Source organism: Anopheles stephensi, chromosome 3, assembly GCF_013141755.1.
Source record: "Anopheles stephensi strain Indian chromosome 3, UCI_ANSTEP_V1.0, whole genome shotgun sequence".
NCBI lineage: Eukaryota > Metazoa > Arthropoda > Insecta > Diptera > Culicidae > Anopheles > Anopheles stephensi.
The window spans coordinates 27,708,973-27,734,019 of record NC_050203.1 but is presented as its reverse complement, the minus strand read 5'-3'; the positions used below and the strand labels follow the sequence as shown (position 1 = coordinate 27,734,019).

Here is a 25,047-nt window from a genome sequence, read left to right as displayed (position 1 = left end):
AGATGAGATTTGAAGGACAAATGTTGAGGTTACAATTGAAGTCAACTTCAGACATAATTCCATTCGCCAAAGTCCTCAGCATTGCATATAAATCATTGTATTCGTCATTATCAACTATTACATGCCTTATTCGATGGTAAAACTGCTTACGGTCTCTCGTCGTCGTATGCCAATATCCTAGATATCTTCACCTTCTTTCTTGGCCTAACGAACTCTTAGGTCTTGCCTGCCAAATCCGGCTTACTAGACTTAATGTGACCACGTAGTTGGATAGTCAATTATCACTATGGGGAAACAGTCCAGATGGGATTTGAACCTCTGTCCAGCCTTTTGAAGACCGGTGCTGCTTTAGCCTTGACCACCAGACCGCTCGAGCCTACCACGCCTCCTCTGTCCTTTTTGCACTTATGACTATACAAGCTGGAACGTCCAGTATCATTCTCATTACATGGCCAACCCATCAGAGCCTGGCGAATCTAATTTGCTGTACGATGATCAGCTCACCACATAGCTCCTGGAATTCGTCATTCTTCAGACATATTCTCCAAACAAAATAAATTACAAAGAACTTCACCAATATGGTATCAATTCCAAGGGCTAACCTATGAGGCGTTACTACAAAGTTCGCTACCAAAAGGGAAAAGATAACCATATCCGCATCGATTGGCTTTTCGATGGTTACATATTTCACGCTTCACTTCTACCATTGATAAATGGTTCCATCAAACCAGCCAACGCAAAAAAAACCCCACCATTCACCCCAAAACACCATAGTCATAACGCCAACCGCTTCGTTGCTCACGAAAAGGTCACGAACCGCTGCCAAGCTGGTCCGATTTTATCTTCCTTTCCGAAAGACTACCCAAGACCGAAGGCCTTCGGGATGGGAAATGTATGTTCATATTTTATCTAAATTTATATGATGATTGAATTGCCGGTCAAGGAATGCCCGATGATGGCCTCCTTATCGTACGGTCAGCCACATCGTGTTGAAAACTAATCCATTCCACAGTAGTAGCGGAGAGAGAGAGAGAGAGAGAGAGATTGTTATCCACTGTCCGACGATTCACTCTTTTCACTTCTGTTTGATGTGTTCAAAATTATGTTACCGACCGTGTCTTGGGACCGTGGATGGGAAGCTCTTTTACCCTAGCAAAACATCAAATAACTAGAACTCTGCGATTGTATTACAACAGTTTCCACTTTCTCTCTGTCTCTTTCAGGTGAGTCGGGGCTTATGCGCGGAAAACGGCAGGTGATGAGATAAATCTACTGCGGAGAATTAAATTTCCTACCAACGTGGTCCGCACAGACATCGCTTCTATGTAGGTCCAATGAGTCTGGGGATCCAATTTCAAACTCTCACTGCACTGGATCTGCATCCGGGACATACCAAGAAACCGAACAAGTTTGTCTAACAAAAGCGCGATAGTTTTGTACAACATAATTTAATTCGTCCAACGAGCACAGACGGCCGATTCTACTGCGTCACTCAGAAAGGCTTGACGAGGAAAGATGGCTGTAGATGGATTTAATGACAATCATCCCAGGGCGGGATACTCCATACCAACTCTTGGCCGGCGAACCGGCTCCGAGTACCGGGTTGGACGGTTGGAAGATTAATTGGGCCGTAAAGAGCATAAACACCCACCACCCATTACCACCAGACGCTTCATCTTCTTCCCCCGTGCGTGTTGTGGTTCCGGCGAGATGTCACGCTCCCCTGGGGAGGCCCTCGGTTTCGGGGGGGTGTTCCCTCACGGATTGAGCAATAAATTTTCCAACCAGTCCGTTGGAAAAATGATGACATCACAATGACGGTGATTGTCACCGGGAGGTAGAATCTCTCGGGCCCGAGTACTTAAAGGATTTCCACTTCCTTAATGGCAGAACCCCGAAACGACACCGACACCATAAAGTAACTGTTGATGGCCTCGCGGTCTAGTTTAAAATGCAATCAATATTGTTCAACTTCCCCCGAAACGCGGCTTGGTTGGGCTCTTTACGAGCGTTGAGTAATTTTCCATCAAAAGATCGTTTGACTTCCTTGTTCTAGTGTTACAAGTTGGTTAAATTGTAAAAAAGCCTGAGTCTGTGACATTTAATTTAAAAAGTATTACACTCTGTAATGGTTTGCCTGTATGCAAACGCCAAACCAAGTCGTACGCTGCTGAGCACGCTGCAGACAAGAAGCCGATGGTTCAAGTTTATTGGTGTACAGTGACCTCACCACTGCTCACGTTTGAACTCACGCTTAACGACCACATTACCCAGAGCACTTGCACACACACACACACACACTCACACAGTCCACATGTCTGACACTTCTCGGCCACCATCCCACACCATGGGAAAGGGCGTTAATAAATAAAGCATCTGGATTTCATAACCCACGAAACCCAGGAGAGTTTCCATCGGTAACGGCGCAATCTTGAAGTTGCAAAAGTATCCAATTTTAGATTTTTGGGATCACTAAAATTTGAGGAAAGCAGAATCGGGTTGACCTACATACGTCCCAAAAGGGGGTGATGATGGTGATCAACTGCATCAACCGGGGCGGAAGTACATGTGGTAAGGTGTCCGATACGTGGTGTGGCCCTCAAACTGTGGACAGATCTTGCTTTGCCCGAGAAGCTGGTGCCGATTTGAGGTCATTTCTGGTTGATTGACTTCCCTAAGCCATGTTTTATGCACGTCCCTCGTCGCAACAGTAGACTCTCCACGAGTAGAGCTCCACGTTGCTGACTGCAGCTTGTGGCCACAAAGCTAACCATAATCTCCATCAGTAAACCATTCAAGTTAAAACACATTCAAATGAAATCTTTTCGCTCAAATCACACACACACCCATCCCTACGAACGGTAACGAAATTCGATCATGACGCTGGCGCGGTACGATGGAAAATGAGCGTCGATTAAATTTAGAACATCAACCCAAAAATCTTCCGCCAGCACCACAGATCGGTTCGCGCTGACCAGAAAACGCACACGCAAAACACGAGCGCCACACAACAAATGGGCCCGGGGCGCGGCCGAAAGGCGTCGTCGCATTGATTTATTTTCGAATGCAAAGATTAATGCTGGGGCTACGGACGCGCGTCCCGTGTTGGCCGTGTAGTTTTGCTCGTTCGCTGTCGACTCTGCATCCTGCATTCCGGTGGCAGTAGAACGTTGGTGCGCGAACCAAGCGTTGTGGACCACACCACGATGATTGTTGTACTCTGGCTGGGCGCCGCTAAACGCAATTGCAGCCGCAACTGGTACGATGCGATATTTTTAGAATGCAGTTGCGAGTTGCATCTTCCGTGGCATCGGAATTGCACACACTCTCGAGGCGTTCGCCTGTGCGTACCGAGGGCCAATGTACGCATAAGGAGTTTTGTGCGCTTCTTTGTGCGGAAAATTGATTCAACTGGACGCTTGCGAGCTAAATGGGACGGAAAAATGTTTCCAAACGGGTCTGCCCGAGCACAGAAGGAAGTGACGACATTCGCACCGTGTCGTCAGTGATTAAGCTTTGGCAACAGTTAATGAAATTAATCAAAATAATGCACGGTTTGACGGAGGGCACTTGCACTTTTGCGATTGTTGACCTTTTAGAGCGACGGACAATAGTTTTGCTTTTATGTGGTAGTCGGTTGATGAGACGTTAGTGATAGTTTTGGGTGATGTGGACAAGTCAAGTGGTAATTAGAAGGAGTCTTAATTGAAGCGATCCCTGCACAGACTAAAGCTAAGAAGCTGGAGGGTCCAAAGGTGAATTTTAGAATCAGGACATAGAATCTCGTGGAGAGTGTTTTGAATCAATCTTTTATTGAGTCTGTAAAAAAACTGAGTCTGTTGGGGAGGCACAGACCCAAGACGATAACGACGCCTGTTTTCACGCGCCACGACCGGGGTTCAACTCCCATCAGAACCCCGTACGTAGGGCTGACTACTTTGCTATGGGTAAAATTAAGTCACGATCAAGCCAGAAATGGTAGGCCCAAGACCTCTCGAGGTTGTAGTGCCAAGGAAGAAGAAGAAGATTTGGACTTAGCAAACTGTATCGTTCGGTGTCATTCTCATGACATGGCCAGCTCATCGGAGCTTGGTGAATCTAATTCGCTCTTACAGCTTCGTACAGCTCCTGGAGCTTGTCATTGTAGCAATTCCTACATTTTCCTTCCTTCATACCTGTTCTTAATCCTTCTCTGCTCTTTGGTGCTGACCAACTGAAGTTTTTTGAAATTTATAAAAGCTATTATACGTTTGAAATGAAGTTTGGGACATGCGTCATATTTGAAAGGGAATGACTTTTAAATAACCTAGGTCAAAATTCTATAACCAATCCTATATCAACTATTGGTTATAGTCTACATACTTCATATTAAGGAGTAAATATAGGTACAGTGTGTTCTCTTCTGGCATCCAAAGCCCAAAAGATGGAGAAAAGCCTTGCTTATATTAGAACTAATGATATACGATTTATGGTATCTACTGATGTTCATATTTCACATTTGATTTCTAAATGTTTAACAACAATCAGACATGATGGTCTCGTCTAACTCATCTAACTTCAAAAGCAGAATCAACCAAGCCAATCTCTTTGTGGGTTTAAGTTTCAAAGATGCTACCTACTTAAACTTTCACTGTCACTAAAGTACGTCAACATGCCATGTACGTCAACTCGTCGTGCTTGAAGAACTAATTTTGTCAGTCCGCTATCACAGCAATCACATCATAAGCGTTAGCAGGCTAGTTACTTATTTTGAGTTCGGGTGGATCTTCAAAACTTTTCCCATGAAGCACAGAATAAGCACTCATATTTAAAAAGCACTCAACATGTTCGGCTCGTCTCGTTCAAAATTTATTTCCTTCGTCATTAAGATGCGGGATACATCGTTCACCCTTTTGAATACCGGCCACCTCTCAACACTTGATAACAACTACTACACCCCTAATGTCACATCCGTCTGCTCCGATCCGTCCGGGCGGTGGCGGTGTAAATGAAATTATCTCTCCAATGAACCGTTCCTCAAGTATCCTTCCAGGCACCAAAGTTTCTGCCGAGCTTGTTGAATCCTTCACACGATACCGGCACGGCTCGCTGCCGCACAACCAAAACCAGGAACAACAACACCACCGATGTTTATGCGCTCGCTCGAGGAGTCTTCACCGGGAAACGTCCTTTGCATTAGCGGCTGATGATTTTTTATGACCGGAATTGATTGAAACGATGGCGCCTCTTGTCTTGGTGAAGCCATACCATACCCATTCCCGCTCGGTATGGGGTTGCCACTCGAGTGACAGGACCTCGCTCGCTACAGACGCTCCGATGACTCACAGCTGGATATAAGTGACGATAGTTTTCCTACGTGCTCACGGCAAGGCGTCCCATTTTCGTGGCCCACTTTCAAGATGGAACAACAACCACGATAAGCGACGTAGATACAGATGGAGAAGGATAGATCTGCTCCAGTGTATTGCCTACGCTGAAGTAGCTTCTCGAACGCACAACTTTATGTCACACACTAGCGCCAACCGCTACGTCAGTCTTTTCTGTGACTTCCAACAATGAATCGAAGCCCCAGCAACAACACACACACGCACAGCTGTGGAATTTCCCATTTCCATACCATACTCGTCTCGTCAGAAGCGTAGTTTTGTCCTAACCGGGGACGACTACATCAATGTAATTGAATCCGCTTTCCGGTGATGTATGAGATCATCGAATTGAGCTATCGTCAGATGAAACGGGGATGTCGCCCGACGACTCCCGGACGACAAATGGAACCACATAAATCATTCCACATACCACCGTAGTAGTGGTAGTAGTAGGACTCGAGGGCGTTGCACATGAAATTTTAATTAGGGCAAGAATATTTATGGGAGCCTATTTGCACTCAGTCCCGCATCCAAGCGCCGATGCAACGCTACGGCCGAATGCAATTGATACTGACATCTAGCAGTGACACCCGCATGCTGCAAGCAATGGCGTACACCAACAATGGTCACAAAATTAACTCCCTGCACCATTTCGGGTTTCGGCGACTCGCTTCTTTCAGATCTGCTCCGATGGGTGGCCCCCCGGTTGTCGGTCTGATAAAGCTATTAAAATCGTGGAAAGCCAGCGTTCCGTGACTTCGGTTGCACGGGATGATTAACGCCTGTCTTGGGCGAGACCCACGAGACTGACCTTTACGATGGAGAGACTTGCACATACACACACACACGCAGGGGGATGGAATGTCGTTTGGGTGGTGTGTTAATTTGGGAAAATGTTTCAACCGTTCGCGCACTGATGAGCTCTAGCAGGGAGTCGCTAATTTACCCCTTACAGCAACAAGACGCTCGTTTCAAGTCGTCCACTGGTTCGAAGTTTGATGATGATTGAAAAGGAGTGGGCAACTAGGGATGGGCGCTCGGAAAAGGAACTACTAGGTTCCGATTCCATTCTTGGAATCGAGTCCGGAACTGTTTCCAATTCAAGACCTAATTTCGGAAAAAAATCCAGTTCCAATTACGATTCCGGAACCGATTCCGATTCCAGAACCTATTCCATCTCCGGAACCGATTCCATGTACGGGGTAAACGAAACCGATTCCAATTCCCTTACCCAATTCCGGTACTGTTTTCAATTCAAGACAAAATTTTGGAAAAAAAATCCGGTTATAATTACGATTCCGGAACCGATTCCGATTCCAGAACCTATTTGATCTCTGGAACCGATTTGATCTAAAGAACCGATTTCAACTCCCTTACTTAATTCCGGAACCTTTTCCAGCACCGGTTTTAATTCCAATTGCGAATCCCTTTATTGCAAAGCCATCCGGAATCGATTCCGGTCCAAAACATTATTATGCCCATCGCTAGTGGGAACACTTCTTCCTGAAAAGTTGATGTTGAAAGAAAAAAAAACCCAAGAATTATTTTCGATTTCTCGCTCATTAGACCGTGACTTTTCACTGTAAACAGCATTCGATTCTAGGGTGCAAAAAGGGCAAATCCACTCCAATGTCCAATCGCACAACGTACATAGTGAAATTACTCAACTAATAGTCAACAGCAACGACGACCAAAAAACACAAAACTCACTGCCAACACTTGCTTACCACAATGGAATGAAATTCTTGCGCCATGACGAGTACAGGGCCGCTATTTTTAACGTAAATTACGCTCGCATTTCGCTTCACCCAAAGCTTCCTTGGACGGCGGCATTATTATCGCCGAGACCTTCCAAAAACCGGCCCCGCCAACCGGTGGCACAAGATTTCGGTTAATCTGTTTTATTCTGCTCACGGCACGCACCACCAACGACGAGATGCGAGCGTCTTCCGACCGGCTGACTGATGTCATAAACATTGGTAAATCTCGGTCGCCCAGTGCTCCCCGACTTCCGAACATTACAGAAGAAAAACAAAAAACCCTTTTTTTGTGTTGGTTTTATGGTTGAGTTTCGGAGGTCTAAAACACCCGTTATCACACCGTCGTTAGTGAGGCGCGTTCAAGCATACGGAGAGCAAAGTTTGTTTTTTCGACGGGATTGGATCGGATGGTGGCCACATTCTAAAACTGCTGCCGAAACTAATTGCTTTTTTGCGTGTGGTAATGCTGTCTGTGGCGTATGGGGATCGCTAGTTTATAGCCACGGGTGCTTTAGTTTATGTCCGCTTTTTTAACACTCGTTTCAATTAGTCAATGCTGTATAATTGTCTTTTCTTAATTAAATCATTTCATTAAGTTGTGTTTTTGTTTCAATTATTGTTATTTGATCTTGTTTTCTTTTTATTCTTAAATTTAATTTATTATTAAACCTTTTTTTATTTACTTTCATATTTTCCATATATTACTATCCTTTTTTTCAAATCTCTCGCTTCTCATTTCTTATTTAAAAGACCCCGCCTGTAATTCCAGCGATGCGCCCAGTAATCAAATTTACTCCCTTTTCAAAAAAGGGTACCAATATTGCCTTGTTTCATTTTTCAATTCACCATAATCCACATCCGCCACGAGCACACAACACATGAGACGGACCAGATGTATGGGTCTCTGCGCCGCTGCTCTGATCAAATTTTTGTTCATCTTCAGCACATTTTCCAATAATCAAACCATATGCGTCCCGCCCCCCGTATTGGGTCGTCCGCACTGCGTAGGTGGCTAAGGAAAGAATGCCAGACATTCATCGGAATGTCGGCCCGAACGAAGCAGAGGCACGCACGCACCCAAACGAGACGTCATTCGTCCGGAGGTTGGTGTTTTTATTACATCGATAAAACAGTTCGCTTCACGGGGCCGATTTCGTCCAGGCGCTTATTGTTTTTTTCTTCCCTAACACCAAGTGGCACCCCCGGGTAGATCCAAGGCAGACCGAATCCAAAACCCTTTTTTTATTAGCTTCAAATAACCATCCCACCAAAGGCCTCTGTAACTTCACTCCCAAAACAAAACAAAAAAGGACTCTCGAGAAGTAACTCCACTAACAGAGGTCCTCCGCTGAGGTAAGGTGAAATCAGAGGGATTTTCAAAAATGTTTAGGCTTGATAAACGGAACCCAATCGGGGTCCCACGTCCCAGTGACAGTTGAAGAATTTCAATCCTCACCGAGTTTTGGTAGCCAAATATTAATCCCAAAGCCTTTTATCGCATGTTTTTTTCTGCGAATGCAAACGAATGTGTTGAACAGGGCTCAAATACCACCCAGGTCCGAATCACCATGAACTGCTCCACCATCTGCTCCAACGGAACCATTTTGAATCCGAACCTCTGCTTTTTTGTGCCCGTGACGGTAGCAGCGGTAACAGGGATTGCATGCTTTATTTGCCATTACTTCAAAGCACGCATCCATCGCAGTAGTGACCGGAGTCCTCGGGGCATATCTTACCCCCGGTGGAGAAATTGTACACGCCACTGATGGTATACCTTTTTCGAGACACCCACAGACAATTGGCTGCCCCGTGCTAATCGGCAAAGATTAATCTGGCAGATTAGGGCTGACAAATAGGATTCACAGGAAATTTTCCCCCGAATGCCCGAAGGGGAGTTTGCTAGAGCGATGCTCCAAGAAATAGATGAACGTGTCAGCTGTTGAGATAGCGTAGTTTGTTAACTTCACCAAGCTCGGAACGATGGGCATTTCTTCTGAAAGAAGTTTGCTACAAAGGACAACTACAGAGAAGCCTGTTTATCATCTCACCTAGATAACTTTAAGAGAATTTCGCTCATCCAGTCGAGAGTCCTCAAACTATGCCCACCATTTTGTAGCAAAACTTTCAATAGGATGTGGTTGAATTCAATGCATTTTATGCGTTTTCTGATCGATTGGTCTCACCGGACCCCATACACACTACAATGCGCACGGGAGAATACCAACCATTATGAGCATTGAGCGTTGATAGCGGTTGGCGCAGAGATTGGGGTTCGTCCAAACGCCATTTTGTTTACTACCTACTCCCCTAAACCGTGCATCGTAGACAATTGTTTATGAGTTTATTTTCATAATTCTATTCAAAACCCGAGTTTTTTTCTGCTCTCTGTGCTCTGTGCTGCTACCCATGCCCAATGGGATTTGGAGACGAGATTAGGCATTCCATCAGATAATGCTAGTTGATGGTGCCCGTAACGGCACCGCACGTGGTGTTTACCGATGGCCGGTGATTGGTGAATATTAAACACCTCTCCCTTTGTGTGCTCATCATAAATAATGCCACCGGCACAGAATTCACCGAAGGTATCACGTCGCCGGTGTTATTGCATAGGATAGCATTTTGTAATGATCGGTTTAAGTGGCGTTCAAATTGATTTGCCTGGTGGACGTGCTCCGGGCCCGTCAATCGGATTTCGATCGCCATGATGGGAATGTTGTAAAGCGGTAGCTAATTCCAATGCAATGCTAATTGAATTTCAATTAGCTCAATTCAGCCAATATTAGGATACGCTTTTTTCAATGTGGACAGACGTCTATGCAATTTAAACATGTTTGTCCATTTCCAACATTAACTTCGGGGGACAAAAAAAACAACAGTATCCGAAATTGATGTATTCCTCCGAGACTGCGGACAACGCAGCATGATTGGGCTGCATGACTTTGTTGTTGTCGCATTTGAAAAACCCCCCTTGCGGCAGACGCAACACACACACAGACACGTTCCACCGAGCACGATTTCGATGTTCCACCTTGAAACAGAGAAAACAAACATTACAAAACGGTGTGTCTGGCGATGGTTGGGTTCCCCGATGTTCGGCAGCCAATGATACGATGGGTAGCATGAATCCAGCATCACAAAGAGCACGTGCACTGTGCCTTTGTGTGTGTCTGTGTTCGAACATCGATTCGAATGAGCTCACCGGACTCCACTAAACCAACGAAAAATGTTTCACGCTGCCTGGCGGTCCTCAGCAACCCTTTCCCAGCCCAGCCCGTCTTTGCAATCGACTTTCAAGAGCATAAATTTCGTTCCTTTCGGCTATTCCTCATCCACTACACTCACTCAGCGTTATCTGAGTGCGCTAGTTGCACTCTCCTACTGCCAGGGTTCCCTCGCTGCCTCACTTTGTCGCCAAAACTCCTCACCCTCACGAACGGCCGCTCGCCAAGCGGCAGACAATCGAATGTACACATGAAATAATTAATCCTCCCTTTTTTCCCAATGCCGACACAGTAATTCATATTGCACTCCGGGGCGGCATATCTTCGGGGCACGATCTTCCGCGTACGGCGCGTGAACTCTGCCTCAAACAGGTTCGGCATGGTACGCTGGGAAGAGAAAAAAACATGCCCTGTTACTTTTTTACGTACTGCATGTTGCGATTCTTGTTATTTATCCCCATCATAGTTCTGCCCGCAGTCCGCGTCCGACTTGGGGTTGATTCATGCCCGGCCATGAAATCAGCCAACAGACGGACCAGATACAGTGCAATCCAATCAACCATGTTCGATACTCGATGATGTATTTGTTCAGTTCTATCACTGGAAGGATCGCACAGGGAGCATCGGATATTTAATGGGTGTAGCAGGGAATTCTATGGAATCAGCTGATTACTATTGTTCTTTACATTTTGATTAAAATTCCTCTGTTTTAATATTGTCTTAAAAGCAATACGGCCAGGCCGTTCTTTATGAATAAAAAAAAAAAAGATTGTCTTAATGTTGTGATTACTTTGCAACTAATTATATCCTTTCGACTTTCTTTTTGTCTCGTTACAGGTAATGGCACTTTAAAGAAACTGTTTGGGGCGATCCACGTTTAAGTAACTTTTACGTAAGTTGGATGATTTTGTTGATGCCATGTTTTAAAATTTAAAAAGAAATAGATTAGTGGAGATGGCAAAACAAACTCAGGGTCATGTTTCAGTCCTGTTGTACTGTGCTACAATTATCATCCGCTCTATAAGTTGTCCATCGCTTCTAATGTTTGAAGGATGCCAAACAACTTCAGTCATCAGGATTCTGTATTAAATCTCCTCTAACCCTAATTATGGGTTGTAGATGCCAGTGTTTAATCAGCCACCAGCTTCGTTATAGTTGATAAACAATAGATGATACTTAGCAACAAATTTCTTGGGAGCTTTGAAAAGGCTTTAATTAATGTTAAACCTTACAATACGATTTTAATTTCATGCACCTGGAAGTCAAACTGTCTGTTACTCTACACATGCTCTGTGGAGATCTAACTTCAACACATTTTTTTATTAAAAAGTGCCATGAAATTGAACAAATGAGCATATTATCTAGGTTGATCAACTTCTAAGGTCCAATAAGATATCTTCCCTGCTCTCAAATAACAGGAACGCGACAGGGCTCAATTTGGTTTTATCGATTGTTTGTGTCCCATCTTGTATATGTCTAATTTATTTACAAATAACCTTTCAAATCTTCTATCTCTATCGTTGCATCTATTACACAAAGAAAGCAAATAACACCAATCAATTTCTGATTATCATAACATGCATCTGGTTTGTTTTTCAGTTTCCCGTACGCTTGGCTGCTTCTCAGCCTCGTATTTACTATTTCGAAAACAAATTTAATGACGATATTTATAACGAAAAAACCAAAAAACAAAGCTCAGTTCACTCAGTTCAAGCGGTGCACTTACGCCAACGCAACTTCATAAACTTTACATTTTATTACGGGCAGAACATCGTTCAATCGCACCGTAAAACCCGTGTCCAGTAAATGTGACAGTTTCTTTGTGAGTTTCTAGAACGGGTCACCTAAAAAAGCGGTGCGGCGTTTAACCAAATACGCCTACGACTCCCACAACCAATTTCTCCGCCGATCGCGCGAAGACGACCCCTTCGTGAAATGAATCACGAACCGGCTTTTTCTCCCGTTCACCAAAGAACTCCGATTGTCCACAGACAGTGTTTAAAAGGTTAACTGCAGTCGTATGCCGTGGATGCAAAGAAAGAACGAAACCAGAATCGGTCTACCGAGGCCATCGATCGGTCCGTTGCCAGACATTTCCTATAAAGCGCTGAGCGAGCGTTGCCGATACGGAAACGTCTCCAGCTTGAAAGGGTTGAGAATGCTTGAGAAACGAACCCTCCCAGACGCTGTGCTGTGGATAGGTGCGTGTCGGTGATGCACTATCGCCAACGAAATGCATTACAGATGTGAGGACCGAAGCCGTTGAGAGATGCAGAGATGCCCCGGAACGCGTTCGTAGAAAAAACCTCGTTTTGCGTTCGACATCAATCATTCTTTATTATTATCCAACGCGATGGCCTCAGACGTGTAGCTGGTATACATCTCTACCACACACACACGCACACACACACCGGCGAAAGAATAACACCACAGACAAAGACGATCTGCAGAGGAAGGAAAATGGGAAGATTCTTCGCCCATTTGGGTTTTGCTCTATTTGCTTCGTTGCCAGTGACAGAGCGCCGCGGGAGAGAACTAGGGACATTGGACCTGCCGATCACCTTCTGCACCGTCGTGGGCGTCGTGCCGTGGAAGATGACCACCCGTTATGAGCGATCGGGTTCGAGTGGTGGCAGCCTCAAAACCTGAACCTGAAACCTATCCACCTCCTGGACGTTCCGATCCGGTGGTCAAGGGTTCGAAGAGATCTATTTACATGAGAGCCGTAATTATATGCTAAACGCAAGGAAGTCCGACGAAAGACTCTTGCGAAAGATGAGGTGAAGATAGATCTAGAGATGGAGAGAGAGAGAGAGAAAGATCTCTCAAAACGGTTGCTATTACGCACGTTGACGCTGCACGATTCACACGAGATGGTCTGATCGCCCGGGGGTTGATTTTAGCGCCTCAACCTAGGAAAACTAGGTAGCGGTAGGCGTTGCCAAGTCTTCATGTTTTCTTGGATGGGAACAACCTGAATGCCTTTGGCGCGCCACAGACACCAAGTGAGGGTCAGATCGTGACGATCGCCGTTGAAGCGCCCGCTGATGAAGCAATAATAGCGTTTGGCTATTCATAATTCCCTATCGGGAGATCGGGATGATAGTTTGCCCAGCGTTGGTTGAAGGGACACGGAGAGAGAGAGTTACCTGTAATGCGCGGCCATTGGTGAGATCGTCTATCTGAAATATCTGAGCCCAAAAATCACATTATATAACAATGTTATCTTTTCGGGATTATACATTATTAAGCGAGCTCCGAAACGAGTCGTTTTGTGAGAGATCTTCTCGCCATTGGCTGATCACTTGACATCAGGAAGACTCCCCTTAGCGCGAACGAAATATCCAAAGAAAGCATTCGGATATCCGTTTTTCTCTGGGTGGTCTACGGCTTGGGTTTTCGGTGTGGAACGAGACGCCCTATAATCCAGCATGTGTTTTCGGATGGGACCATAAATCATGCCCGGTAAATTACGGTAATCTGTTACGGTGTAGATCCGGCCGAGATGTCCCCTTGGGGTGTACGACATCAACGAACAATGGGTGAGTGAATTTTGAACAGCCTTTGAGGTGAAGAGTGCCTTTCGGGTTTCGCTCGCCAGTTAACCATTCTATAGATGCTCAATCATCATTAAACATTGATGCAGGTGCAACATAATGCTGGGAGACACGTCCCAGGGTGTTATTACGCATCTGATATCCGACATCATAACGATCGTTTGGAATGTGTTGAATAAAATGTCTTACTATAAACTCCTTCTTTTCTTCGTTCGATTTACATCAACCGATTAAGATTGACAATTCCGGATAGCATAGGCAAGGGCCGGTTAAAGTGCCAGTATCATGCCCATCCCATGAGGATCAATCACATATTTCAAATTGCTTGAAATGACATCGGTCACGCAAGCTCGCAGCTCGTTCGCACTAACAACTTTAACACGTTCACACTTTTTTCGTCCCGTACATTCTCATCCTTTCTGTCGGCGTGCAGATTAAAGTACGCCCGGTACGGGGATCCATAATACGGCATTGCTCGCTGACAGCATTCTGTTCTATTATGCTTCGCGTGCTACCGGCGTAAGATTAATACGCGCTCACGCTCACGCTTCAATTGGTTTGTTGTGACTCGTCACCATCAGCATAATGTGTCAACATGGCATCGGGGCCCTACGCCGATGATGATGTGGTCCCCAGAGTTGGACAGAGGCTCGAGCGGTATTAGCATATGCACAAAGGACTACCGGAACGTGCCATGCCATACGAATGATTGAAATTAATTGTACTTTACACCATGCATATGCTTCTCGGCAGGGAACACCATAAGGCAGGCTGCGGCTGCAAGCTGACCGGATTGATTATGTGTCGGTTTTTCTTTATGAAAATATTGTTACAAATATTGTAACAATTTTATTGCTTGAATTGAAATGATTTTCTCTCTTCATAATTTTTCCTCTGCGCCACCATCAGCAGCCGGTACGCACTGAATAAACATAATCTTATCAAAACTTTCCATCGTAAAATATTAAATTTCAACCACACCTTCGCACAATGCAGAATAAAACCAAACGAGCCAAATGTTAGCTGCCTCTTCCTCTCTCTCTCGCGGATCGTTTTCCTTACCCAGTTTTTATCGCATCCTATCCGCCACTGAACCTGAACAGCAGCACCGGAGATGGGGAAAGGTTAACTTTTCACTTTGCCACTTTGCAGCGCGGACGTGCCGTTTGGTGGAAAACTTTAAACTCACTTCATAAAACTTACTCCTTTCCCGTGGTTGCAACCACAACAAACTACCAGCACACACTTTCGCCGCACTCGATCTAATCACACTTTTGTGATGGATTTCTGTTGGTGCTTTGCTTTCACCGAGATAGCAAAGAAAATGGAAGGAAAAACTCTTCCCCATTTCGGGATGAGCGAGTCAATCAGGGCAAAAAGAGGCAGAGAACGAAGCTTGAGAGAGATATTGCCGGTATAGCCATACATATCCCACCGCTTAACCAACGACTGGAGATTGTATAAATCACCATCACCAGGAAAGTGGTGACTATTAAAACAATCATTCCTACCCTGCGCGAACAATCCATTTCCACGGACGCGAGTGCTTCGGACACGCATCTGCGTGTTCCTAAGTGGGGATAATAACAATTTTACAAATTAAACGTTTTTATACCACCGCTACTACGCCCCGTACGCCCGCTGCTGTTTGTCCAAGCAGCTAGCCCCGAGTGGGGTTTTTTCGTTGAAGTGGATGTGCCTATTACTCAATTATGAGTAGGAAAATCAATAAAACCAACGCACACACGAGAGCTTGCTGTGGGAGAGTCTGGCCGTGGTTAGACGAAGTTAGCTTTGAATCGCACCCATTGCAAACAGTGGTTAATTAGATGTACAACACGCACATAAATTTGAAATAGTTTGGAATGATTATTGCTATTAAAGGATGAAGAGTATTCATTGAGAAGCAAGTAACGATTGAGTTCCCTGCGATTGCTAATATTACGATCACTAGTAATCGATTTAAGAATTATAGATAGATAGATTATAGTTTATTGCAATCGTTCTCTCGATGTTGGGGACCAATATGGCCATTATTGTCTAAGGCCCAATCCTTCCATATCTTGATAAAGCTGTTAATATCTGTACAATTAGCTCTTAATCTCTCTGTGATTCATGCATCAAAATGAATATCTTCTAAAATACACTTCATAAACAGAGATATTCGTTGGATTGATCTTCTTCTTTCTTGGCCTCATAACCTCTTCACTTTGGGATAACGGCCCATATGAGATTTTAACTCCAGTTCTACCGAGTGAAGACCGACGCCGCAGTCGCATCTACCATCGGGCCGCTCCTTGGATTGATCATTCATTCGATTATTCGGATTGATGCTTCCGGCGATTGAATAAAATGGCAATTCATCCTAGTAAAACAGATATGGATTGACTCTAGGAAGACACAATTGATCTATAAGATTGGTTATAGTGATAACCTGATCTGCATCCCAAGGAAAACCTTTTGGGGACTAATCATCGTCGTATGTAAGATAAGGGCAATATCCTAAGCTCAAGAGTTCCAAGAGACGAAAGAATCTCGCGAGGACCTCGAAGACTTTTTAAGTCATTTTAACAGTAGTTTTTCTTGGCTGACCTTCAAGAGTTCTTTAGTTCTATACATAGATGTAAATCATGAACCTGTATGGCATAATAACTCTTGTCATGGATGCGACGAATTGATTAATCATTGGTATAATTGCTATTAATCCAAATTTGACGTTTTTCTAAGTCTGATCGAAAAGTTTCTAAGGTAAACTTTGAAAAAGGTTTCAAAAAATATTCATTATTTTAATTGAATTTCATTTTCTGAAAAAGTTAGTGTCTAAAAGTAAGAATAGCTCTCCACATACTGCTCAAAGCGTATCAGCAACTAAAGGTCCACCACCCGAGAGTCCTCCCATCCTCCACAATAAATTAAAACCCAGTTCTAAAGATAATGTTAAAATTCATCCGCTTTGGACACTATGGCTATTGTCTTGACACACTGGTGACATTCTCAAGCGACACTTCAAACTCCTTAACAACTGTCTCCCCACGGAAGACGGCACGCTGGCAGCTAAAAGACGTCACTTGAATTAATTGCACGCAGTGTACACTGTCGTTGCATGTCCGGGCACAGTGTTGCATGTTGACAAACAGTGTTTGGTCTCCCGACACCATTTGGGGACATATTTTCTTCCCGATGCAAGCGTTCGTCCCCAAAAGTGGGACCCAGAACAAATAACACTCCGATTTGAATGCAGCTTCCGATTGCCTTACGCCGTAAGAACACGTTTCCTGCTGGTATCCACCACACCGGCAGATGTTTACTTGTCAACCGCACCTCCAAAAATTCGACTGTAACGAGGGAAGCGGCCTCCAGTCAACATCAAATCTGGTAGCGGTCCCGGATGACACGGTGGAACACGCGCGCGACCAACCTTTTAGCGATCATGTCACGCTCTATCGCCGTTCCATTGCGTTAGAATTTGCATTTACAGCTGCTGCTGCTGCATAACGATGTGCCAAAGATTCCCCGGCGTCCGTGGGCCTAAATGATTGTAACTAGGAAAGCGGTAAGCTATGTTCTTTTCCGCCGGTACGACGACGGATGATTTAGGAGCGTAAGGAAGGCCATCAACGCTCAGCATGACGGTTAAAGTTGCGCTTCAGCTGTAAGGGCGCCTAGATACGTGCTCAGACAGCGAAGGACGCCTAATGCATGCAGGCCTCCCGGATGGCGTCAACCGAACCGGTCCCGGACGGTATGACTCATCACGGACACAAGTGGGATAGATAGTTTTGTAAAGCGATCGTTGGTGGTTTTTGTGACGAACCTCACACGCACGCACCACACATAAACAATCTCTTCACTGCACCTCTTCACTTTAAGCCGTGACACCTCGTCGGCGGAAGGAGCAACAGAGTTTCAAACCGCCCAGCAAAAGAAATTGCAGCTGACAATCGATGGCCGCCCGGTAAACTTCTTGAACGACTTACCCGCACGATGATCCTCCCAGCTGCTTCCGCTGCGAATGCAAATGCGCTCTCTTTGTCCGCAAACACAAATAACTGCTCATATTTCACCGCTGCGCCACACGTCAGCATCATCCCAAGGTCCGTAAGTCGTAAAAAAACCGGCATGAAATGGAATTTGGAACAAGCAGTGGAAGCAGGGGCAACCCAACGAAAAAAAAGGGGTGCCTTGGGAGTGGGCGACGTTGTTTACGAATATTAACAAAAACCCAACTAAACCAACCCAAAACGACCCGACCGGAGGCTGCAGTTGCATCTTGCATTTATTTGTGTGGCTGTATGTGTTTTTTATTCCAGCCACGCGATGATGTTTATGTGGGTTTGCGAGGGTTTTCTTCCCTTGCCACCATATTGACAGCAGGCACCTTCCCGGCTCAATATGGGCTCGTGCCGCATCCGTATGGTAATGGGACACACACAAGAATGTAGGGAAAACAAAGATTTTCATCATTGAAAATAAAAAGAAAACACTAGACAATTTCGGCACCAAGAGTCCAAGGTTTCCTCGGTAATGTTAGAGCTCGTCATGTCACAACCGCAATGTGCAACGCAAACAAAGAAAGTCGTTCGCTGAGGAGACCAAACTCGATTTAATAGGAATAAGCGTGAGAATGTGAAGTTTATGGAGGCTGTGGACCAAGAATTTCCATCAACAGCTTCCAAAGCAGCACAAGAGTGCTGCAAAGAGTAATTAATCCCTGCCTAAGAAATCAATTAAAATTCTCCAAATATTCTTCCACACTGTTGCTCCCACCAAAGGATACAGCCCAACTCATTCCAGACTCCAAACCTTCTTCGCCTGTGATAATGAGAAGTGCACATGCATTTAAATGAAGCTCATTTAATCACACCCCGAACACCCCGAACTCCACCATCCACAGACAGGCCACTCAAATCTATAATGACACGCTGTCAACATGTTCATATTTCTCCGGATATCCTCCTTATTGTTCGCTTCTCTTCGATTTGTCTCGATTTACTTGCACCGAATTCCTACGCAAACGAAGGAAGGACGTTCAAAAAATCCTTTCCGAGTCATTTATCTTTACGATTAATAATTTCCCTGAAAGAGAAAGTACTTAGCGACGTGCGCAAATGGCCCTGGCTTGCCTTGGCACGTTTGGCTGGAATGGAATGTGTCATAAGCAAATTACGCTTCCGAAAGCCATTTTCTCTGCACAAACGCTCTACGGACGCACGTGTTATCCCCAGTCAGCTTTCTTTCTTCCAAGATTCTGTTTGGTGAACGGTAAGGTCCTTCCTTTTCTAGCTTGGAAAACCATTCTTCTCCGGTTACTTCCAGCAAAGCATACAAACACCACATAGACAAACAAACCAATCGACCAGGGCCGGGGAAAACCGCGGGAAAGGCAATAAAACGCCAGCAGAAGAAAGCTCCATAAATCTTTGCCCCATTGTGCACCTCGCAAACAACTGGCACATATTTTACCCGGACGGTACGTACGTACCCGTCAAGATTTCGACTGACATGCGACCTTCCTGCGTTGGCGCTGATGGTTTTCTTCGTCCCATTCAAGCCCATACAATCTTGACTCTTGAATCTGTCGGATGAATGGAATCTGTTCACGCGATGAATACGCGATGAAAGACGTTTCGCAGCGGATCATTTCAACCGGAAGTCGTTCTTTTCTTGTGGGTGTGTGTGCGTTTTCCTGTTTATCAAATCCTTCGCTCGGTGTGTGAGACAGAATAAATGCAAAAATAAAATGCGAACCGTGTCCACACATTCGGGCAACGGTAACGCGCTACTGGCAGGAGTTTTTCGTTAGATGGTGATTTAGAAGAAGCTTCATTTGGCATTATCTTCCGGGAAGGCCGGCGGCGATGGGTCACCAGAAACGCCCCAGACATCGTAAGGCAATACGTCAAAGATTTCAATCTTACCGAGGGCGATCATCATAACCATCCCTCGATCCGACGCGATTCCGTTTGTTCCGATTGATTGATCGGGCGTAGATGAAAGCAAAAGAAACACGAGCCCTATTCCTTCCACCCTCTGATTGTTTGTTGTTGTTTGTTGCCGCCAGCCGGATGAGATGTGCGGAGTAGACCTTGGCCCGAGAAAAAATCCTCCGACGCGGACGGCGCGGTAGCTTATCGCATTTCGATTGTCGGTAATTTTGGCACCGGCGGTGACAGATTGAACGTATGGCCAGCTGACCAGGAAAACCAAGGCTTTGTTGCTTTGTTGATCCCATGGCAGATTGAAATGTTGATTGTCTCGGAGGGTCCTAATAAATGGAGGCAAATGCGAAAAGTGATTCGTGTGTTCGGTACACGCTCACGACGGTCTTTGCAGCATACGAACCGTACGTGAGGGAAATACGATTGATGTGTTTGTATTGAACGTTGTTTGCTTTTTTTTTTTGGTTCACATTGTTTTTATGTGAATTTGACACAGAATAACTATGGGAATTGAACTCGAAAAAAAGCTTTAGTAAAATAAGCGATAATTGAACTTTAGCTACAAGTATAATAAAAAAAAGTTATTAAAAATGCAGTGTCGATGTGTATAACAGAGATGAGATTTTTCGGGAAAAAAAAATTAATTATTAATTTGATAATTAAATTTACTAAAGGATTCGAATAAAAGGTTTTATTTATTTTATTTTATGTTTTCAATCGAGTTTACTGATGAGTATTTATTCCGATTTTTTAATTATTTGCATTTATTAGTTATACAAAGCAAGCGATAAAAAATCCCATCCATATCGTCCCTGGACGTTATCCCGGTGTTTGCAGGCTAGCTATGAATAAGTCATAAGGTTTTTTTTACAATTCCTAGATATTTTATTAATTCTAAATTTAATACTTTTGGAATTATTTTAACACTTTTTTCAATGTTCAAGTGTTTTGACGATAACAGATTTAAACGTCTGTTTATTATTTTTGTATTTTTCTAAATATTTTAATTTTAGCGAAATCAAGCATCAATTAGCTTTTTATCGCCTCAAATTATTGTCTAAACATGTTTCTTAAACTTCTCCACACACCGACAACCGAGCAGGCCCGGGATAAGGCAGAATAACAGGGAGGAAATGCCTTGTTAATATTTGTGAACTTGTAATCGTCAACACATGCGGTGTTGACAATACGGCGTCATGCCGTAATACTGGATTTATAAATAAAATAAATAAATGTTTCTTAAACTAAAAGGAATGTCTCAAAAAAAAATGGTACCTCGAAAAAAAAAGGTTTCAGTTTAAAAAAATATAATTAACTGTTATCTATATAAAATTTAAAATATTTATAAAACTATGTTATTTATTGGATTTGCGAGTACTTGATGTTTCTCTTTTTTCCATTTATTCTCCGACTTAATAGACATATTCTTGCCCCTCCAATGTTGCAACATAATTATTACCTCACTGATGGAATAATTTTGTAACTCTGCTAAGCGGATTACGAAACACATTCCCCACACATAATCCTTGCCGAACTGTTTCCAGACCTCGGCAAACGTAACGCAGTATGACTCGCGTATGACCTCCTGCCAAGATTGGCTGCGACTGTTTGCGTTTACCGCACCGCACCATCTGTTAACTTTCCCAGGCCAATTGCAGAGGTTTGGTTTTTTAATCTAACCTTTGCCAATTCTCGGAAATTGTAATATCATTTAGACAAACCTTTCATACCCAAAACTAAAAGAAGGAAAAATCAAATTTTGAATACGCTTCTCTCAAAGGACAGCTTTGTGCTTGAAAATTTCCCTTTAATTTTTGGTCCTATCGTCTCTCTTTGACGTCTGATTTATTTGTCTTTTTTGTTGTTTGGGAAACGAAATCCCAATCCGAAGTCTAGTCTGTCGCCTCGGTCGAACACTCACAGCCTTCCACTGGTACCGCTCGCTGTCGCTCCGTTTCGGTAGACTAATAGCATTCTCGGAACGAAGTGACGCACTTAACAGGATGTGTCACCGATGCGGGCACGGAAATGCTGTTGAAAACAAATGGTCGTCTATGGTAGAGATTTTGCTAAAAATATCCTCTCACCACCATCACCGTCTAGTGCCGCCATGAGATTTGCGGTTATTGGATTCAACCAGGCCAAAAAAAGCAAGTGAATCCCGTTTGCCCGAACCCTTTAGCGACCGGAAGTGGAAATGAAAGCCAACACCGTGCGCCATCGTGGAAGCTTTTCAGGGCGTAGTTCGGGCTAAGGGAGGGATTCGGTTTTTCGGATTCGAATGATCCGAACCCATCATCCGGTTTGGTTAAGGTGTTGAGTTTTATTTTACTTTTCACCTCGAGATTGCTGTTTTTGGTTAAAAGTGGGAGGATACGGACTGGTTTTTTTAAGTCCAAAATTCTGAGAAAGCATTGCTCAACGAAAAGATTTCATTGGCCTTTGAAATACGTTTTAATTTATTACTATTAATCCAATTGAAGGCAGAATATTTTTAATTTTAATACTTTTAATTTTATCACTCATTAAACTGATCATACGTTTGCCCTCATGGATATCATCAATCAGCAAACGGTGCAATTAAAACTGAAATTCCTTTCGGCATTCTTTCACGCGCTCTCCAATGCGTTCTGGGTGCGGAATTTCCAGAATAAATCAAAAGATAAATATTTCCCACCAAACCCGTTGGCAAAGGTTAGTTTTTCAGCCCTCATTTTTATCTCCTTTCTTTTAATCCACCAATGTGGATTCCCACTCGGCGAACCGTTCCAACCATAATTAATACAAAAAAAGCATATTGCACGCACAAACGAACAGCTCTTGATTGTGAAATATGTGACAAAAATTAAGGGAACAGCACGACCACAACGAGTCGGCAGCAGGCATAAAAGTTAGCCGCGTGCAGTATGTGCTAACAATTTAAGGCCTCCCGCTTGGAAGAACGTTTTGCCAGCCAGCCAGCCAGCCAGCCAACCATTCACGCTAGCGGCTCAATTGAAAGGAATGCAAGCATCAATTTTCCAGAGCACCACAACCATCACGGACGGTTGGGATCGGAGCGTTACTTGCAGCCTTCGTACGCAATTTGAAATTTGCGCCTGTGAAAACTTGGCCGGCAGAAGAAAACAACGCTCCAAGCCGAGGGGATAGCTCGGTAGATGGATACCACTAACTAACGAAGTGACGCTCTCGTTTCAGCTTCTTCTGATCCACTCCACGGTGACAACTATCGTCACGATCGGTGCGATCGTTTGGCAGCCACATGCTGCGTGCGAACAACATCACAATGTAAACCGCAACTAAACCCAAACTGTTGGTCTTGCTTACAAACTGCACCGCACAAAGTAAGAGTACAAAGTGGGAGGCAGCTAAACTATCGCTACATAGATCATGCTCCGAACCGTTGTTGGTGCACCATTCTATTCCACTCACAACTTCAAGCAAACACAGCCACCCGGCCATAACGCTTGCAAATAAAACAAGAGGGAGAAAAAAAAACACGACTCCCCACAAACCAGCTGCCGCTTGAGGCCTCGCCGAAACAGACACCGATACTGCTCCGTAGCGACGACCACATGTCGGGTGCGCCCAATCTGGAGCGTGGAAGGGGGGCCTGGGAGTTTTTATGGATGTATCAACATCACTCCGGATCATCATTATCATCGCTCCGAAAAACAGTGACGGCAGTGGAAACTCTTAAGCCAAAAAAGAAAAACAACAACAGCGCCACTCTGGTGTCGCTGTCGGCCTGTACGCATGCAGCTGGATGCTGCCGAGTGCATCGAGTAGCATGGCCACATTTATCATCCCGTACCATGCTTGTTCACACCAGTTGTACACTGTTGCTCGAAAGGGAATGGATTTTCCCAAGAACAACATCAACAACCATTTTCTCTGAAGCAACTGAATTGTACCTAGAACCTTCAATCCAACAAGTATTTTGCTGGAAACGTACACTAAAAACGTGACGATGGGTTTCACCGAACCAGCAGTGAATGCATTATGTCAAACTTTAATTCTGTCGAACCTTGGCTTGGGCGTGCGTTTTTCCTCTCAGCAGCAGCAACAACAACAGTTTTTAATCATCGAACCCACTTAACTTATTAATGAGGGCGTGTGTTGTTGTGCGTTAATGCTTTTGGGGGGGGGGGGGGGCTTTCGATCCCCGATAGAGGGATAAAATGTCCCCAAAGGGCTTTGCCCTTTGACTCCCTTTGCTTTCCACTCGATAGACCAATGACAAATTGATGTAGATATGGAACACTTTTTTTCTTAAAGCGACACACACATAAACGATTCAATTGAAACCATTTTGGCTGGTTAAGTGCCGGCGAAAGGGAGGCTCTTTTTACGAAGTTCTTACTTAGCAATGGATGTTATTATGAAAGAACCAGTATTCTGACAGACTGCCCTGTTTGCAGGACTGGCTATACAGTATCTCACATCAAGAGAACGCTTAACTTCTACACCACAAACCAAACTTTATGATAAAACTCGTAAGCTACGACATAATTTCTGCTCTACTGGGGAGCCAGCCCAGATCGTCTTGATAATTGTGGGATGGAATGAGCAAATCATATGTCCAAAATTGGTAACAGCTGGAATGTTGAAGCCTTTACGTTATGCTTTCAGTGGCTAAGTTACATTTGATTAGAGTAGCTCCAAAGTTTTGATCATACTAACTACAACCGTAATTGATATTTGACCTGAAAGAAACCTGAGAAAGAAGTACTTCAAGAAGAGCCTTGGAAGAACCAGAAGATAATGTTCTAGAATAGAAATTATTGGAACAGCAATTTTGGGCTGTCACAGACATTCAGTCAAAATTATTCGGTATCCTTGCAGATTGTCGAACAGCTCAAAATTTTTGTATTTGTCCCTGAGAAAAGTCTCTGGGTTGTTTATCATCTTCTTCTTGAGGTAATGCCTCGTTACAACTTGAGAATCCAACTTCTTGGGGCTTCCTAAGTTATTCCGCTGGTATGGGCATGCACAGCACTACTCAACCTCCTCCAAAACTTATTTGAGAACCAGCAATTAATTGCCATAGGTCCTAAATCTTGATCCTCTACGGAATCTATAATTCCTTCCCTCAGGGGAGAGTTCTACTGGCCTCGAAATGGAGCCCTTTCTACTTGAGACAGAAATTTGGCTAACTTTATATTAAAAATACAACATAATTCAACTCTGTTCTCTAGAAGCTC

The 25,047-nt window shown here is 44.2% G+C and overlaps 1 protein-coding gene across 10 annotated transcripts in view; it reads left to right on the top strand.

Moving 5' to 3' along the window:
- LOC118511552 overlaps window positions 1-25,047 on the top strand; it is a 116,725-nt gene that overhangs the window by 56,954 nt on the left and 34,724 nt on the right. The window contains exon 3 of one of the 10 annotated variants that reach the window (XM_036054772.1): window positions 11,185-11,239. The exons of the other annotated variants lie outside the window; for them this stretch is intronic. The gene's annotated coding sequence lies outside the window, so the exon portion shown is untranslated. The remainder of the gene's footprint in view (window positions 1-11,184; window positions 11,240-25,047) is intronic. 10 annotated transcript variants of the gene reach the window in all.